Raw genomic sequence first — 10128 nt, forward strand, 5'->3', positions numbered from 1 at the left:
GAACATCGCAGGGTGTTATTACCGGCAGTTGAGAAATTAATAGTGTAGAATCTATTTTACCGATGAGGGTAAGGTTACAACTGATGACACGGGCAGACTCCTACGGGATCGCCATAATTTCTATTAGACGTGCGCCCGCATTTAATAGCCAACACACGCGGGTTTTTGCTAACAGTCTAATACGTTTGTTTACCTTAATTTTTTGTCACGTCACGAGTTTGATAAATATGTCCGTTATCGTTTACCATACGAGTAGTTTACATTTAATTGTAATGACTTTAGGCGGATTCGCACTCGGGCCATGTATACCTCCCGAAAATTGAAACGCTATTTAGAAACACGAAATTTAAGTGACCAGACTATTCGATTGCGGTAACCGAAAATCCAATACAACCGACAATACCTACCAGAAACAAAACTTGACATTATGAATCCGGTCAGGTGAGTATATTTTGATAAATTTTCGAAAAACCTCTTGCAAAACACTCTAAGATTGTTCACTAGGAGAAGAAAAGGTTAATTAAAAAAAATTCTTACATTTATGATTTCAATGAAAATTTCTCTAATTGGTCTATGGTTGATTTAGTCCGTGTGTGTCTCTTAATTTTAAATAAATAACAGAGAAAGTCGACATGTGTAGCGGTTATGAAGTGAGGAGAAGGCAATTGATGGATTTAACAAGTTTAACTCAAAACATCTGTTAGATTTGAGTGATTTGGGCATCTAGATAAAGAAGAATATTAAACCTACACTTTTTCACAATCCCTTTAGGGTACACCATTTTATAAGTCCATGGCACTTTACTTCCGAGTTACGTGCCCTAAAAATGGATTTTCAAACTGACCTATTCACCTATATTAAACATGTAATTTACAAACAAAATAGTAAGTGGGTGTTCACCCACTCGAATAAAAAAGTCTGTGTTATAAAAAGTTATTTACGGATAATAACACGGACAAAGTAACGTCCGAAAGAAATGATCTATTGTCTTGTTACAAGACAACAATGAAAAATTCATTTCTGTAAAATAATAAATGTGAGAAAATTTTTTCTGTATGGGGAGAGTGCAATACTTGTAGTCATATTCTTATATTTACATGATCACGTGCTTTCATTAAATTTTGTATATGTCATTAAGTTTGTTCGGCTACTAAAACGAACCATCAAAGTGTTTTTGTCCCTTGAAATAAGTGAAAATCTGTTTTTGATTTCTTGTCTGTATAGAATAACTTCTGCATTAACATTGAGAGTTTTTTTACGGTTGTATGCGTTTTTCGGCGACAAACACAAATAAAATGCAGTGGTTGTTGTCACCGTGTTAAAATTAAACGCTTATGAAGTTTTTACGAACATATGTTCAGTATTATTTTGGTCATGTGCATACGAATATTCTTCGGGTCAGTACGGTGTCAGTGGAGTAGTCATAAGGAGGATCGTTCAACTTACAAGTTTGACCTTCGGGCAAACAAAAATCTGTGTTGGACTCACCTACCCGTCTGGCCACGTACACAATAATAATAACGAGTATTAGCCGCGTTAAGCTTAAACGAGCTAAAAAAAAACCCGAATGCAGTGTTGGTGAAGATAACGCATAGATGGAGAAAAAAAAATGGTCCCACCTCCGCGTCGGTCTTTCATGAATAATATAATCCGAAACGCAACAAAGATCACATCGACGTGGCTGTAAGACGGGGCAACACAAGAAAAGGGGGTAAGATGACGGATTACAGAAGGGCGGCGGCCGCGGTTGTGGGGCAGCGGAGGAGTAGTTGCCGGTTGGTGGCAGCAGCATTGTGTGCGAGAGCCGGTGTCGGCCGCCGGTCTAGTGGAGTCATTGACCACCCCCTCCCGCGGGGAGGGACAAACCGAAATATTCGGTAATTTGGGATGCCGTCTCGGCCGGCCAAAACGAAAAATAAAGAGAGGATGAAAAAAAAAAAAATTACATTATACGCGTTTTGAACCGGGGGAACCTGCCGCGAGTAGGAAGTGGAGAGGGTACGGGACGAGGTGTGTCTGTACGCGGCAACCGGTTTAAGTCATATCGCGTTGCGTTAGTTTTGTGCCTCGCACGCATATAATATATGCATATACACGGCACGGTACAATGTATCCGTGTATTATGTGCGTGCGCTTAAGTGAGTGATTGTACGCGCAAGTCTGTGAGAGGGGTGTGTATGTGTAGGGTTTGTGCGGCGGGCCGACGGAACGGGTGGCGGCGCGGGGAGGCTCCAACAAGTGCTGTGGACCGCGCCGTCGTCGTTGATGTGTAATGCAGCGACGGTGGTGTCCGCCCGACGCAAGGCGATGGGTTCAAGGATAAACATTTCGTATATTGTGGCGGTGCGCGAGAGTAGGTTGATGACCTGCGGTAACGCGGCATTTGTGAGAAGGGTTGCCCACACGGTGCGTTCACTGAAAACATGCGATCCTCCTTAGTCTCCGTATGAGAACACCTCTGCCTGAAAAAATACAATATTCGTTTAGGCATTATCCAATATTCGGTTTATTTTCGGTCTATGTGCCATCATCGCTAGTCTTAAAAAAATTCATACAAGCAGTATCAATTTTCGGTCTATATACTATCATCACCGGTCCATCGGTAAACGTTGGTTCGATTGGCTACAAATAAACACAAGTCCTACATAGTTAAAAAAGTAATAAAATATTGTGGAATAGAACTGAGCGACAATACCATTTCTTATTAATTTCTTAAATACGACACCTGTATCGTTTATTACATTTGTTCGGAGTTTTAGAGTTTAATGTAAATATTTTTTTTTAACTTTTAACAACTCTGGTAGGTTAGTACAATCTTTCAGCGTTTATACATTTCCAAAAAAAATTTATGTATGCAGTTTTGAAGACATTAAAATGTATTTTAAAAAACGGTTTACTGAAAATAATTCTTTGGTACGATTATGCGCCGAGTAATGTGTGTTATGAGATTTTTATAGTTCCAATATAGCAGTTAAGATTTTTTATCGTTTACATCGGTCGCAAACACGTATTAAAATTTCAAAATTCTATAGATTGCTATTCGATAGCGATAAAATGATTGCTCGGAACGTGTGTCATAATTCATATATCTCCGAAATAGTGAATTCTCATTTGGAACCATGTAAGTTTTTTACGCAGTACACGGCAATAATAATATACTTGGACGTATAATTCGTACATTGAATGTCGATTCATATCATTATTGAACAATACGGGTAAGCAAAGGTTACAGACTATGTTTATTTATTTGATTTACTGGTTTATTATCTTACAATACAATAAACTAACTTTAAAATCTTCATAAAAGGTTTCTATGACGATTTATTACTTGAATAGTATAAAAATAAAATTGTGTGTACATTGTAGCGTATAAAATATAAGCTGTATTACAAATCTAAAACTAATTAAAAATAATGATAATTCTTTAACATTTGTTTCGTAGGGCATTCAAATAAATTTCATTACAGGAATTAATTTCATTGTTGAAGTTCTAAATAAAATCCCTTTCTTGATTAGTCATGAGTTTATTTTCAATCACTTTTAACACGAATTTTAATGATGCAATATAATAAATATTAGGAGAATTTTAATATTAATTACCAGGGATTTATTTATTAAGTTTATTTTATTCATTCCGAATACATCAATGATAAATTCATATAGGTTTTTCTTAACACTAAACAATGTATATTAATTAAAACACATATTTATACACACTTTTGTTAATTTTTCACAAAATTGGGTGTCTCAAAAGTGGTTCAAACAAATTTTATAAATACATAAAGTCCCGAACCATGTTAATTACCATCAATTATTTTACAATGATCTATTTAACTTAATGAAATGAACTTTTCGGAAAAATAACACGTACATGATCATGGTGTTTATATTTTCAAATTTGATCCACCTAAGTTGTTGCATTTTATATGAAAATAAATAAATTAAATTAAAAATATATTTTTTTAAATTTCACAGGAACTTAAATGCCATTTGTTGATAGAATACATCACTTTAAAATATTTATGGACTATTTAATTGTTTTCAATTAGTTTAAATGAACGCCTGGATTTTCTTATTCCTCGTTCTAATTCGAGCAATCTTTTTCGATTAAGCCTTAATATCTACCAAAAAATACTCGGTGAAACAAACTTCAGTCTAAATAATTACATGATATTACTATTATTATATCTTTTTTTTTTTACACCAGACTTAATCCAGAATCTTGTTTCTTGTACGTCATATACAAAGACCATTGCTTACGTGCACATATAAATAAATGGACATTTGTATACAACTATCTATATATAATTCAGGTTTACCTACTTAAAATGTACACCGTCTCGACCTTCCTCTTGCACGCGGGTCCACTGCACTCAAAAAAACGCGTTGCACGGACACGCTGTCGCCAGCACAGTGGTCGAACCAAGGGAACTATGATCTCATACATTTAAATGAAAACAGTTGTCTGAAGTAAAAGAAACACGAATTCTCGGCGACTTATCGGTCACAAGACTTTAGGGTCAGACACAAATCGAAATGTAAGTAGGCATTGAACTCTTTCCAACAATTAAAACAGAACGGTTAAACATTTAAAAGTAATAATAATCATAATTTTTGGTTTTTTATTCAGATTTGAAGCAGCAAAATTTTGTACCAACACACAACTCTTCTAAACGGTCCATATTTTGTGATGAATATGAGCGTCTTGCAAGGTGTTTACTTTAAAAAACTCCTCTTGTAAACTCATTTTGAAAATGTTTTATAGTAAAGTATTATAATTCTTTCTTTAATCAATAGATTCTCGTATTCTCTATCGAGTTACAATTGTAATCGTCCCTTTTAATAAATTAGACCAGTCAGATGGTTTAAAATATCTATTAGCTAGAGTACAACATTTCTTTAAAATTTATTCTCACTTAGAGATATTAATACAAGAACAATTTTTACTATCAAATTAGGAAGTATATTTTTTGTGTTTGCGCATATATAACCTTATTCATAGCTTAGAGTTAAAAAAAAGTAATAATAATACATTAGCTAACAAAAAATAAAACAAATTATGCAAGGTCAGTACTTCCTTAACGAACTAAAAGTTAAGTTTTAGTTACCATAGTATCACTCATACATGTTGACAGAATATACATTTTCATATTAACTATAAAATAAAACATACTTTCTAATAACTGAAATATAAAATCGAATAACATATACAAACATGAATATAAAAATAATAAAATTGAACATGTAATCAGTTTTAAAGAAAATTTAAAATAATGTGTAGTTATTAAAAGTTTGAAAAAATAATGAAATTAATAAATTTTGAAATTTAAAATTCTACAGACTCGAAACTATTTTGACACAATTATGCCCATGCAAGACGTCTGCAGTGATGATTTTTTCGACGTCTACACTGTTGGTATGGCACGTGAACTTGTTTCCATATTTTCATCATCAAATATGTCTTGCGATCAGCAAAATGAACCATTCCGGAAGTGATATTACTCATTTTTTGAAAAACCCTATACCGAAAATACCCTATGGGATATTTCCATCAGCTAAATTATCATCAGAAAAAGCACCTGCAGTAGTAATCTTAACATGTAACTTACGCGTTCGAGTAAAACATAATCGCCCATTTAACTTGTTCCAGCAAACGCTGCCTAAGATACTGCAGTATTGGACCATAAGATAACGATTCTCAATTGAGAATCAATGCAAGAATATTCAGTTTCGTCCATTCGATCGAATCGAGGCAGAAATGTCTAGTATCATACAATAAGCCTATTGTGGATCTTGCAACATTGATGAAACTGCATGTATCAGACAGCGTTATTATATCGTTCAAGATTGAAACGATGAAAATTTTCTTATTCAAATAACGAATGAAAAGTGAGAATATGAAAAATATTTTTTAAGAGCCGATAGATAAAATAGAGACGAGACATTAAGTGAAAAATGTTAGTTGTTCGTTAGATTAAACTACTACAGAATCTTGGTGTCAATCAACACAACAAGGCCAACAAAAATAACGAGATTAAATATTTGAAATTAACATTAAATAAAAAATATTAAGAACTTATATTTATTATTTTAAAAGATTTACATTATTTATAACACATATATTTTACTTGGGCAAACGGCATTTTAATATTCAACGATTTAAACGTAAATAGAAGACAGGACATTTTCAATATTTTTTTGCAAAGCAGATTTGTTTCATATTCTTTTAACAACAAAAAACAGTTTTCGTTTCTCAATTAATTATTAACAGTTCAATACATAATATTTTCGAATTCAAAACTTTTATCAACCCATAATTTCATAATTATTTTAAAACGGTAACAACTTATTAATATAATAATAATTATATATTATTAACAATAATTATTATTGTTAATATAATATAAATATAATTGACTATATAAATAGGTATGCATAGAAATTCAGGTCCGTGGGTAATAAAATGTGTACTAACCCACAATATTTCCTAAATAGTTCATATTTTAAAGATATATGGGACCTTCGAGATGATGCAAGATAGATTTCCTAAATACTCATCTTGTAAACTTAATTTGAAAATTTATATAGTATTGTATAATCTTCATAATCATCGCGATTAAGCCAATTAGGCCAGGTTACAATTGTAACCGGCCCAGTTCAATAAATTAGACCAGTCAAAGACAGCAAATGAATCTTTTTCTGCTCGGGCACACACGTCTATGCCATTTACAACAGTTAAAAGAATTCGAGTACAATAAAAGTCTCTCCAGAACAGCACTTTGATAAAATGAAAATATTGAACCAAAAATTATGCATCGAAAAAAATATATCCCGAATGATTTAAACGGTGGTGCCGGCTGTTTTTTTTTTATTTTGTTTAATATTAATAATATATTCAAGAGTGTAAAAAAGGAACTATAGGATCCATAAGATTTTCGAGATTGTTGCTGCTGTATTTAAAACAAACAATTGCACATGGCCAGATTGGTCCCTTAGGAATATACACACAATAATAATAAAAAAAAGAGTATTCTAATAATAGAATATCGCGGGGTGTGTTTATTTTAGCCTGTTTCTTCATATTGAAATGGTTATTTTCAGCAATAGCGAAACATAAACTTACTGTACCGAGTTCCGCCAACTTGAATCATTTTCTAAATTTAATACATTCCTTAGGGCGATACCCTTGATATCCAATTACCACTGGAAAACAGGACTGATTTCACGTTCCTTGAATTATACGCGAAATGAAAAAAAAAAATTCATCTGCCAGAATTTATTTTGTAGCCGTTATCTTTTTTTAGAAACGACTTTAAATTTATAATTAATTAAAGAATAAATACTGCACATGATCTGATACAAGTTGTTCTTTTTTCTTTTCATTTTGTGTAGTCTACTTTCAATTTTTAATGACCATTCAATTACGATTTAAATAAACTTGATCGGCCGGATTATAACTTTCCCAATGGACCGTCGTGATTGTCTTTGGAAAAGTTCTTTGTGTAAATAATCACAGCGATGGTTAATAAAATTGACAAAAATTCATTTTATTTTATTTTAATTTATNGACCGTCGTGATTGTCTTTGGAAAAGTTCTTTGTGTAAATAATCACAGCGATGGTTAATAAAATTGACAAAAATTCATTTTAGTCTTGTTAATCCTTCAAATAAAACATTTCCATAACACAAATTCACATTATATTTATATTGTTATGAAAAGAATTGAATGGAATCTTATTAAATCTATACAACGAAAATATAAAGTATAAAATGTGCAATTCCTCTTAAAAAAATGTAAATTTTAATAAATAGTGATAAAAACGTTATATTTGTGTACAAATTTTCTATACATTATTTCCAAATTTCCACTAATTATGTATAAAATTAATAAGTATTTTAAAAATATCATATGGGAATTATCGGCTCATTTCTTACAGTGTAACTTAATTTTATAACCGTTCTGTTTATTAACATTACTATGTTTACTAAAAACTTAAAGTAAGTACAAATCTAATCGTAATTAGATAAAATATCTTAATTTAAGTACAAAATAAGATTTAAAATAATGTTACAAAACAAAATGAAATTTTTTCAAACAATCTTTAATATTATTCTTACTCAAAATATTGTCCGATGTAATCACTGATGATTCTCAAACTATTTAACGTGTTGTTTTATAATATTATACAGACAAATTATACGGACGTCTCCGAAAACCTGTTAGTTATCACCCAACATCGATATGGCAACTCCATAGTACATATTTAACAGAAGTGTATACATGTATCATGTGACGAAGATACAAAATATAAAAAATCGTTTCCTCCCTTAATTAACCCGATGTAAAAATTTACTAAAAACATTATCAATTAATTACTTAGTGTATTGATATCAGTTTTGGGGGTAAACTCAAGTATGTCGAGTTTTTTGACCTTTAAAAGATATTCCAGAACTCCATCCCTGTTAAACATATGTTGAACATAATAATACTTAAAAGACACGGCCGTATTTACGCGCTACATTCTAGTTGCACTTGAAAAAGAGCAACGTGGTCGTGATTGATGGGTTTGGTAAATTCGATTCGCCTTCACACATTTGCTCATTTTTTAATGGAATCCCTTCAAAGTTACTTAATAAATCACCAAAGAAACAAGTAGAATGATTAACAAGACATACTGAAACTTTAAATTGTTTAAACTGAAGTTTAACAATAATAGATTTGCAAGGCGTATTTAAGAAATACTTAGAAAGTCAATGACTAAATGTGTGATTATTTTTAATAGTAAATTATACTATTTAGAAGTGTGAAAATCTGAAGTGACACCAATAAACACGTTATGATAACATACATTGGATTCTCTCAGAAATAATTTAAGGCTTATTCAATAATNCTATTTAGAAGTGTGAAAATCTGAAGTGACACCAATAAACACGTTATGATAACATACATTGGATTCTCTCAGAAATAATTTTAGGCTTATTCAATAATTTTTGCACGGAGTGATTTGAGATTTNTTATTCAATAATTTTTGCACGGAGTGATTTGAGATTTAAACTTGAGCGTTATAGATGAAAATTCGAATTTATGTTAATTAATCGCAGTAAAATTAATAGTATACATTTGGTCGTATTGTATACTTGTAGGTTTATTAGAAACAAACCTATTTATCATGTTAACCGATTTAATTATGAGATGATACTTATTATTAATTAAATAACAATCGTTAAACACGCGAAAATTTGATGATTATGATTTAAGAATAGATTTAAATTTATTAATTATGAGCTAGTATGTTAACAACTATTTTTACCCCGATCAATTGACTGCACACAAAAACTTTATGATACCACAATGAATGTCTTTAGTAAAACCTCAGATTTATAATGTCATGTTAACTTAACATAATATCAATCATTTCTTGACTATTAATTAATATATCAATGATATAAATGTCTTGATAATAGATTGATATGTATATAAACTGTCGTATATTATGTTTACAAGTCTCAATGGATTCTTAAAATATTGCATTTCTATGGCTTCTTAAAAGTTGTGCATTTCTATAGCTTCATAAAGAAGCCATAAAATTGCATAAATATTAAGAAGCTATAAAAATACATAAGTTTTAAGAGACCTTAAAAATGCAAAAATATTAAGAAGCCATAAAAATGCATAAATATTAAGAAGCCATAGAAATACATAAGTTTTAAGAGACCATAAAAATTCAAAAAATATTAAGAAGCCATAAAAATGCATAAATATTAAGAAGCTTTAAAAATGCAAAAATATTAAGAAGCCATAAAAATGCAAAAATATTAAGAAGCCATAAAAATGCAAAAATATTAAGAAGCCATAAATATGAAAAATATTTAAGGTCAATAAAATATTTTCTTCTAACACAAAGACTTATTCAAAAATTTTAAGCCCGGAAGCTAATATGCTACCACCCCCTTTTTTTTGCTCATCAAAATATCAATGAATAAAAACAAAAAAAGTTATCAAAACATTTTTATACGCGGCTAAAAATATTCCAACTTTTCTAAACCTTGAGGGGCGGAATTATTACCCTCTAACCTGCCTGACTACGACACTGTTTTTCACCTACCGACCAACGACAAAAATTCAAA

General features: G+C 31.1%; 1 long non-coding RNA gene across 2 annotated transcripts; it reads left to right on the forward strand.

The window, feature by feature from the left end:
• Positions 1 to 232: 232 nt before the first annotated feature.
• LOC126894819 (uncharacterized) lies at positions 233 to 6295 on the forward strand. Of its 2 annotated transcripts, none has more exons than XR_007701514.1 (4): positions 233 to 441; positions 3976 to 4538; positions 4631 to 4712; positions 5341 to 6295. It is a non-coding gene; the product is annotated as an uncharacterized LOC126894819 (long non-coding RNA). The 2 variants fall into 2 exon arrangements; XR_007701515.1 differs by lacking the exon at positions 233 to 441 and adding an exon at positions 2970 to 3215.
• Positions 6296 to 10128: the final 3833 nt, after the last annotated feature.

Source organism: Daktulosphaira vitifoliae, unplaced genomic scaffold, assembly GCF_025091365.1.
Source record: "Daktulosphaira vitifoliae isolate Bord-2020 unplaced genomic scaffold, ASM2509136v1 Scaffold_1, whole genome shotgun sequence".
NCBI classification, from domain to species: Eukaryota; Metazoa; Arthropoda; class Insecta; order Hemiptera; family Phylloxeridae; genus Daktulosphaira; species Daktulosphaira vitifoliae.